Genomic DNA, 10,856 nt, shown 5'->3' with positions numbered 1-10,856 from the left:
TTTTCCTGCGAGCTGTTCATCACAGCATGGCGGCTTGTTTAACACTTCATCCACCACCAGTAATATTTATTCCCAGCTAAACCAGCACATGAGATGTATAGCTGGCACTCCCTCTCAACAGCTACTTGGATGGACCAACACCAACTGGAACGTCTCAAGGGCAATTCATGCTGGTTGAGCTCACTTAAAATCCCAAATGAATTGAAAAGACAATCCGACTTTCCAATAATTATTGAACAATGTAGACATTTTATTGGTCTTATGGGTTTGTCGCTGCCTTTGGAATTGTGTGATCTATTTCCATGAAACCATTTCGTACACATATTGAAAGAACAAAAAAGCTCAAGTCATGGATATTATAAGATAACGCAGCATTTAAGCACAAATGCCAGGGCATAATAGGCTATTGATCTTCAGGTAACTGGGATTACTATAGGTTGCTGTTTTCTGGCTGGCGTTGATGCATTGGGCTGAATGGCCTGTTTGTATGCTGTGTGATATCACTTAAATTGTTGAAAACAGAGAATGTAGTCTCACTGTTTCCATAGATTGTAAGCATCAAATGGTGAAGAATTCAACTTCCAAGGTCACACAACACATCGACTTGAATCATTCTCCCTTCACTATCAAATGGTTCAGAACACCGTTTCTCTCTTTATAACATACCTGTTCCTGTCCGTGCACCGCGAAAAACCCTGGGGTTTATCACCATATTCTGAACAGAAATTAGACATAGGCCACATAATGCCGGCCTTGATAATGAAACTCACCTTCCAAGAATAACTGAAAGGAATCTGTACTATTAAAGACAGATCTCACCCAATCTGACTTCTAAAGCATTTCAAGGGAGGCTTTCACTTTGCCCTGTGCTCATGATCTTTCTCCAAAACCATGAAACTTTCCTGAGTGCATTTTCCAGGGCTGTTTAAAAGTCACGTGTGGAAAGTTGTGCCTAATAACCTGAAAGGAGAAGACTGCATGTTCATGAGAATCGTCTCATAATTTTTCAGTTTCTAAAAAAAAACAGAAATGTCGAAACGAGCATCAGGAGTAAGTCACCAATACAGCTCCATCATGCGATAAGATTGTGAATGACCTGATTGTGACTTCAATCACACATTACTTCTTTGACCTTACAACGTTAGTGTGTCACTCTTAGTCAAGAATCTGCCTGCCTCTGCCTTAGGAATATTCAATGTCTTAACCTTCATTGCTATCTGGGAAGAGAGTTCACAAATACACGACACTTTGAGTGGGTTAAACAAACAACAACTTCTTTACTGAGATATTCTTCTGTTTTATTGTCCATCCAATCCTGGTAATCTCTCTCACAAGCTGAAATATTGTTTCAGAGTTCAAATTGAAAGAACTACTTGGAATATTCTGGGGTTACCAAGGTCACATATTGTTCGCCGAAACTCCAGCAGATCCAGAGTCAGTCAGTTCAAGATTTCCTCCTGAAATAAACGTTCATCACAGGAGTTAGTTGAGTGAATCTTCCCTGAATTGATTTGCATGTCATTATGGCCATCACTGTCTCGACGTGGACCCGCCACTACCCTGCAAAACTGTGGAAAATCTTTCCTAATTTTGAATATATTCTGTTTGAGCAAGTTTCTACATTTATCTTACCTCCCTGAAAACTTTATGTACACCTAAAGGTTTTATTTTGTAATCCAAGTGCCCGATTCCTTTGTGCCTCAACCTAATTGAAATAATAGACTGCCTTTCAATTCATTTGTGGGTGGCACGGTGGCACAGTGGTTAGCACTACTACCTCCCAGTGCCAGAGGCCCCGGTTCAATTCCCGTCTCAAGCGACTGACTCTGTGTAATGTTTGCACATTTTCCCTGTGTGGGTTTGGGTTACATCTGGTGCTCCCGTTTCCTCCCACAGTCCAAACATGTGCCGGTTAGGTGAATTGGCTATGCTAAATTGCCCGTAGTGTTATGTGCAGGGGTAAATGTAGGGGCATGGGTCTGGGTGGGTGTGCTTTGGTGTAGACTTGTTGGGCCGAAGGGCCTGTTTCCACGCTGTAAGTTATCTAATCTAATCATCTTTGAGCGTACAGGCAGTTTTTCTTACGATGCTATATACAACAATATTTGTCTGTCCATTTGACCCACATTAATCTATTTATAGACTTATGTCTTTTTCATACCTTGCCTTTCGAACAGTTTCAAATGTCTGCATTCTTCCCTAATACAGACAGAATATTTGGCCAAATAAATAGATTGTGGGCAATGGAGTTGACAATTTAATATATTTAATCAATGTCTAAACTATGGACTTGTGACAACGCTAAAGTGTTTTATATTCCCATCACTCAGTTCCCAAAACTCAAACTAGGGACAGCTGGTGCAGAATCTGTGTGGTTACAATTGAGGAACGGAAAAAGTGAAAAACCAGAGTTGGAGTTATGTCCAGACCTACAAATCGTAGTCAGGAGCTGGGGCGGAGGACACATCAGGAGATAGAAAAGATGTGTAGGAAGGGCAAAGTTACAGTGAATGGGGGGATTTCAATATGCAGGTGGACTGGGAAAATCAGGTTGGTAGTGGTTTGCAAGAAATGGAATTTGTGGTATGTCTACGATATGGCTTTTTGGAGCAGCTTATGGTGCAGGCAACGAGGGAACGGGCAATACTAGATTTAGAGTTGTGCAATGAAGCAGATAAGGGAGCTTAAGGTAAAGAAAGCTTTATGATGCAGTGTGCATTATATCATTGAACCTACTCTTCAATTTAATAGGGTGAAGATAAAATTAGAGTTCACAATATTACCGGTGAATAAAAGCAATGAATAAATACAAAGGCATGAGGGAGGAACTGGGTTGAATTGACTGGGAGAGTAGGTTAGCAGGAAAGACAGCAATGGGGGGAGATTCTGGGAGTAAGTCAGGAGACACAGCAGAGATTCATCCCAAGCTAAAAGAAACATGGTTAAGGGAGGATGAGGCAACAATGGATGACAGGGGAAATCAGGGTTAGCGTAAAAGCAAAAGAGAAATCAAATAACATGGTAAATGCCAGTGGGAAACCAGAGGATTTGGAAGCTTACAAATACCAATACAGGGCAACAAAATAAGAAATAGGAGGAAGAGGATTAAATATGAGGGTAAGCTAGCCAGTAGTATAAAAGAAGACTCTAAGAGTTTCTTTAGATATATAAAGGGCAGTAGAGAGGCAAAAATGAACATTGGGACGCGGAAAACGACGCTGGAGATATAGTAATGGGGAACAAATAATGGCTGAGAAACTGAGCAATTATTTCACGTCAGTTTTCACAGTGAAAGACACAAATAGAATCCCACAAATACAAGATAGCATGGGGGCAGAGCTTATTAGGAGAAGTTGCTCGAAAATCTAAATGGGTATATAAACTGGACCAAATGGACAATATCGCAGAGTGCCAAGGGAGATAGCTGAAGAAATAATGGAGACATTAGTGGTGATCTTTCATGAATTTCTAGAATCAGGTAGAGGCCCAGAAGACTAGAAAGTTGCTAACGTGACAACCTCCTTAAAAAGGGAATACGGCAAAAGGCAGAAAGTGGCAGACCGATTAGCACAACCTCAGTCATGTGTAAGATCCTGGAAGCCATTGTGAAGAAGGAGATTTTTAAATACTTGCAAGTGAATTGTAAAACTGGGTAAAGTCAGTATGATTTCGTCAAGGGGACGTCATGCCTCGTAAATCTGTAAGAGTTATTTGAGGATGTAACAAACAAGTGAGACAAAGGAAAGCCAGTGGATGTTATCCACCTGGACTTCAAGAAGGACTTTGACAAGGTGCAACACAGGAGGCTGCTGAGTACAATAAGCTCCCATTTTGTTAGAGGCAAGGTATTAGTGTGTGCAGAAGCTTGGCTGTCTGGCAGAAAGTAGAGAGTGGGGATAAAAGGGTCCTTGTCAGGATACCAACCGATGACAACTAGAGTTCCACAAGGCTCAGTGTTGGGACCACAACTTTTTACTTTGTACATTAATGATCTATATTAAGGAATTGAGAGCATTCTGGGTAGGCTTTTAGACGAAACAAAGGTAAGTAGAGGGACAGGTAGCATTGAGGAGGCATTTAGGCTGCAGAAGGATTTAGATAGAATAGGAGAGTGGGAAAAGAAGTGGCAGATGGAGTACATCTTGGGAAAGCGTGAGGTGATGCACTTTGTGAGGAGGAGCGGCGGCATGGACTACTTCATAAATGAAAAGAAAATTCAGAAGTCTGAAGTGCAAACAGAGTTGCGAGTTCTTGCACAGGAATGTCTCAAGGTAAACTTGCAGGTTGAGTGAATAGTTAGGAATGTGTTGAATCTTCCGCACAGAATCCGCCGACCAGATTTAACGTCTTCTATTCAGCAAAAGAACCGTGAGTATTGCAGGGTCTGTACTGTAGCTGTCAGGTTTGTTTGCAAACCATCAGTAGGGAGCAGTAGCCTGTCTGGATTCTGCAGCATGTGGATTAGCACAGAAACTTTAGACAAAGTTGGGATCCATTTGCCAGCATGATTTAATCATTGTTCATTTTTGTAACTCCATGATAAGTTTATCAATGTCCATCGTACATTGATTGTTTTGGGTAGCCTATGCAGTCAGAAAGACAAATACAATGATGGCATTTATTTTGAGAGGACTTGAATATTAAAGCATGGATGGATTTCTGAGTCTTTCCAAGGCTCTGATCGGAGCATATTTGGAGTATTTTGTGGGAGCATCATTTAAGATATATCTGGACAGATACATGAATGGGCAAGTAGCAGAGGGATACAGATCCTTAGAAAATAGGCGGCAGGTTTAGGTAGAGGATCTGGATCGGTGCAGACTTGGAGGTCTGAAGGGCCTGCTCCTGTTCTGGAATTCTCTTTGTTCTTCGTTCTTTATTATTCATTCTAAAAAATTCAAGTTTTCAATTTACTGTATGCTACAATTTAATAACATAAACATTTATTTATTTGACAGTGTTAAATTATTGTCATTTCTAAATTAGAGTCATAGAGCCATAGAGATGTAGAGCATGGAAACAGACACTTCCATGCCGACCAGATACCCCAACCCAATCTAGTCCCACCTGCCAGCATACGGCCCATATCCCTCCAAACCCTTTCTATGCATATACCCATCCAGATGCCTTTTAAATGTTGCAATTGTACTAGCCTCCACGACTTCCTCTGGCAGCTCATTCTATACACATAGCACCTTCTGCATGAAAAAAGTGCCCCTTAGCTCTCTTTTATACCTTTCCCCTCTCAACCCTAAACATATGCCCTCTACTTCTGGACGCCCCCACACCAGGGAGAACACTTTGTCCATTTACCTTATCCATGCCTTCATGATTTTGTAAACCTCTATACGGTCACACCTCAGCCTCCGACGCTCCACTGAAAACAGCCCTCGCCTTTTCATGCTCTCCCTGCAGCTCAACTGCTCCAACCGCGGCAACATCCTTGGAAGTCTTTTCTGAACCCTTTCAAGTTTCACAACTTCCTTCTCATAGGAAGGAGACAAGAATTGCACGCAATATTCCAAAAGTGGCCTAACTAACTTCCTGTACACCCACAACATGATCTTCCAACTCCCGTACTCCATGCTCTGAATAATAAAGGAAAGCACACAAATGTCTACTTCACTATCTTATCCATATGCGACTACTTTCAAGGAACAATGGAACTGCACTCCAAGGTCTCTTTGTTCATCTCCACTCCCTAGGATCTCACCATGAAGAGTATAACTCCTGCTAAGATTTGCTTTCCCAAAATGCATCACTTCGCATTTATGTAAACTAAACTCCATCTGCCACTCCTAAGCCCATGGCCCATCTGGTCCAGATCCTGTTGTAATCTAAGGAAACTCTCTTCCCTGTCCACTACACTTCCAATTTTGGTGTCATCTGCAATCTTACTAACTGTACCTCTTATGCTCACATCCAAATCACTTATGTAAATGACAAAAAGTAATGGATTCAGCACTGATCCTTCTGGCCCTCCACTGGTCACAGGCCTCCAGTCTGAACAACAGCCCTCCACTACCACCCTCTGTCTTCTACCTTTGAGCCAGTTCTCTATCCAAATGGCTAGTTCTCCCTGTATTCCATGACATCTAACCTGGCTAACCAGTCTTCCATGGGGAACCTTGTCGAACGTCTTACTGAAGTTGAAATAAATCACGTCCACTACTCTGTCTTCATCTTTCCCCTTTGTTACTTCTACAAAAATCTCAATCAAGTTTGTGAGACATGATTTTCCACTCACAAAGCAATGTTGACTATCCCTATTCAGTCCTTGCCTTTCCAAATACATGTCCATCCTGTCCGTCAGGGTTCACTCCAAGAACTTGCCCACCACCACTGTCAGGCTCACTGATCTATCGTTCGCTGGCTTTTCCTTACCAGCCTTCTTAAACAGTGGCACCACATTCGCCAACCTCCAGACCTCTGGCACCTCACCTGTGACTATCGATGATACAAATATCTCAGTAACAGGCCCAGCAATCATTTCCCTGGTTTCCCACAGAGGTCTCGGGTACACCTGATCAGGTCTTGGGGATTTATCCACTTTTACGCGTTTCAAGACATCCAGCACATTTTTCTTTGTAATATGAACATTTGGAAGATGTCATCATTTGCTTCCCTACATTACATATCTTACATGTCATTTTCCACAGTAAACATTGATGCTAAATGCTCATTTATTATCTCCCCCATCTCCTGCAGCTGCACACAAAGGCCTCCTTGCTGATCTTTGAGGGGGTCCTATTCTCTCCCCATTTGTTCTTTTATCCGTAATGTCTTTGTAAAATCCTTTTGGATTCTCCTTAATTCTATTTGCCAGTGTTATCTCATAACCCCTTTTTACCCGATTGATTTCCCTCTTAAGTATACTCATACTGCCTTTGTACTCTTCTAAGGATTCACTCAATCTAGTCAGACAACACGTTCTTTTTCTGTTCAAAACAAAATGTGCATGCTTTACTTTTGTATCATAAAATGTTGTTAGGTGTTTATATTTTAGTTCCATCAATATAGAATCAGCTTGATTGTTTTCAGAGATGATGTAGTTATTGTTCAGTTGATTAACTGTAGTTCATATCTCATCATTGGCCAATTCACAAACATGGCAAACACCTGATTATTGTTCAGGTCAGTAAACACATTACGTTGCCGACATTGTCATGACCGACATTAAAAATTGATTCCAAAAGGCCTGAATTCAGGCACCGTGCTACTGGACTTCATAGCAGCCTGTGGCACTCAGTGAAACACTGGCCTGCTCCTAAATCTGCCCAGAGATTTTCCAACCTGGGTCAGGGCAATCATTCAAGCATTCCTTCAAAGTAAATCATTTGGATTCCACCTTGGGCAGGAGGAAAGTAGCCAACAGGCTATCACTGTTCTCAGTGTAGTCACAAATCCTGTCTAAATTAGATACCAATGATTGACCAGGAACTAGGTCTTACAAATTCATCCCCAGTCAGAATCTGGCTCAGAGAGCAGTTGTATGGACATGGAATGTTAGAATCACATGGCGTGTTAGAATCACATGGTGTTACTTATGGTGCTGATATCTGGCATGTCCCCCATACTCCATACATCTGCTCCCTGGACCAGGAACTGGGTGAAAATATTCACAATTGACATTCTTCTGCAGCATCTTGTGTCTTACAGTGAATCCTCTGAAATTATATCCAATAAATGCACCTTCACATTCACCAGTATCAAATTAAATTTGTACATGTCTGTGGATGGTCAGATATTAATACATGGGTCACCCAACAGAATGTATCTGAAGAAACCAAGAGCTAACGGCAATTCAAAAATAAGTTTAATAACTGAACTTGATGGATTTTGTCTGGTCGAGGTAACCACGCATATTGTGCTGGCACTCTGGTGAATGTAAACGTGCACACCAAAACTGGAAGTCTTGGTCTAACATCCCTCCCCAGCTTCCTGACCTCACACAGGTCACTCCTCCACACGCCTCACTCCCTCACACATTAACCAACTGACGAGAATCCACAACATGAGAGAAACTCGGAATATAGAACAGTACAGCACAGTAAGAACCCTTCAGCCCTCAATTTTTTTCGTCGGCCTTTTATCCTACTCTAAGATCAGACTAACCTACAAAACCTACAATGTACTAACTTCCATGTGCCTATCCAAGAGTCTTCTTAATTATCCCTAATGTATCCGACTCTATTACCATCACTGGCGGTGCACTCCGCTCCCACCACTCTCTGACATCCCCCCCGAAACCTTACGCCAATCACCTTAAAATTATGCCCCTTGTTGAAAAGACTCTGGCTATCCAATCTTTGTCTATCAACATCTTGTACACTTCTATCAAGTCAGCCATCATTCTTCTTGGCTCCAGGGAGAAAAGTCATAGCTCCCTCAAACTTTCTTCCTAAGACATATCCTCCAGTCCTGGCAGCATCCTGGTAAATATGCTTGGCACACTCTCTGAAGCTTCCACATGTTTCCTATAACGAGGCAACGAGAACTGAACACAATATTCCAAGTGTGTTTGAACCACAGCTTTATAGAGCTAAGCATTAACCTCGCCGCTCTTAAACTCAATCCCCCTGATAATGAAAGCCAACACACCATCACCTTCTTAACAACCCTATCAACTTGTGTGGCAACTTTGTGAGATCTATGGACATGGACCCCAAGATACCTCTGATCCTCGACATTGCCAAGTATTCGCCGTTAACCCTATATTCTGTATGCAAATGCAATCTTCCAAAATAAATCACTTCACACTTTTCAAGGTTGAACTCTATCTGCCACTTATCAGCCCTGCTCTGCATCCCGTCAAAGTCCTGTTGCAACCTACAGCAGCCCTCCATACTATTCACAACTGAATCAATCTTCATGTCATCGGCAAACTTACTAAACCACCATTCCATTTCCTCAGCAAAGTCATTTATAAAAATCACAAACAGCACAGGTCCCAGAGCGGATCCCTGTGGAACACCACTGGTCACTGAGCTCCAGGCTGAATACTTTCCATCTGATACCATCCTCTGTCTTCTATAGGAAAGCCAAGTCCATATCCAGACAACCACATTTCCCTGCTTCCCCTGCCTCCTTACCTTCTGAATGAGGCTACAATGGGGAACCTTATAAAATGCCTTTCTAAAATTCTTGTTCACCACATCTACTGGTCTACCTTCATCAACGTGTTTTTTTCACATCTTCAAAGAATTCAAAAAGGTTTGTGAGGCATGACCTGCTCCTCAAAAAGCCATGCTGACTATCTCTAATCAAATTATCATTTTCTAAGTAATTGTAAATCCTGTCTCTCAGAAGCGTCTGATGTAAGACTGACTGTTCTATCATTCCCAGGGTTATCCCTATTCCCTTTCCTGAACAAGGGAATAACATTTGCCACTCTCCAATCATCTGGCACTACTCCAGTGGACAGCGAGGATGCAAAGATTATCACCAAAGGCACGGTAATTTCTTCGATCATTTCCTGGAGTAACCTAGGATATACCCCATCTGACCGAGGGGATTTATCTATCCTTATGTTTGTACTTCAATCAGTCTGTACTTCCCCTCAACTTGTCTACACCCTGTCCAACCAACTGATTGAATGCTTTCCATTTCAGTGCTATATACAGTGCTGCCGTCCTGAGCAAGTACAGTTCCCAATGTCCTGCGAATCACGGAATCAAAGAAAAGGGAATGCACCAATCCATTCCTGATAAATAGTTCATGCTCGAACCGTCGACTCTCCTGCTCCTCGGATGCTACCTGATCTGCTGTGCTTTTCCAGCACCACACTTTTCGACTCTGATCTCCATCAACTGCAGTCCTCAGTTTCTCCATTACTGAAGGCTGTCCTCTTTGCACACTGAGGGGGGGGGGGGGGGGGGGCTGGGTGGGTGCGGGGGGTGGGGGGTGGGGGGGGGGAATTAACCATCAGGAACTCATTGTATGTGGAGCTGACTTCTCAGTTCTGGAAAGTTGCACTTGATGAATACATTTTTTTACAAAAAAACATTACAATTCAACAAATGTTCATTCAGTCCCAGAGTTACAATTTTGGTTCATGGTTTGGGCAGCCTGATAACAAATAGTGAATGATTGAAAAACTCTGATACACAGAGTATTCCAGATGTTATATTCCAGCTTACGTTAATACTGGCAGTATTATCAGACAGACTGTTGTGATAATGGCATGAGTTGACGTGTGGAGGTGGAACGTTTTTGCCATCACAGAGACATGTTTGAGAGAGGTCAGGGCTAACAACTCGTATTATGTTGTACTGGAACTATAGGCAGGAAAGGATAGGGTGTTAAAGAGGAGTTGGTGCTGTATTATTAATTAAGGGACAGTTACTGCAGTGAGGAGGGACGATACCTTGGACATGTCTTCAAATGAGGCTTTATGGGTCGATGTTAGGGTCCAAACGATGACAGAAACACTGCTGGGGATATTTTATAAAGCCCCAGAAAGATGAAAATGCAGGAGCAAATATATAACTAATTCACTGAGGTGTGTAAAAACCAAGTCACTGAGGTGTGAAGGAAAGCAAGTTCGAAGATGTTACAGAGATAGCAAAGAAAGTCTGCAGATGTTAAAGAGACAGGAAAACACGACCAGAGATGTGACAGAGATAGGAAAGCAAGGCAGGAAATGTTACAGAGATAAGAAAGCAAAGCTGGAGATGTTACGGAGAGAGAAGAAAACAAGGCTGGATATGTTACAGCGATGGGAAAGCAAGGCTGGAGATGTTATAGAGATAGGAAAGCAAGGCTGTACATGTTATAGAGAGAGGAAAGCAAGGCTGGAGATGTTACAGAGATAGGAAAGCAAGGCTGGAGATGTTACAGAGAGAGGATTGAAAGGA

The sequence above is a fragment of the Chiloscyllium plagiosum genome, unplaced genomic scaffold (assembly GCF_037043375.1).
Source record: "Chiloscyllium plagiosum isolate Xiang-an unplaced genomic scaffold, Cpla_swu_hap1 HiC_scaffold_50, whole genome shotgun sequence".
Taxonomy (NCBI): Eukaryota; Metazoa; Chordata; class Chondrichthyes; order Orectolobiformes; family Hemiscylliidae; genus Chiloscyllium; species Chiloscyllium plagiosum.
This window is presented reverse-complemented; position numbering follows the sequence as displayed.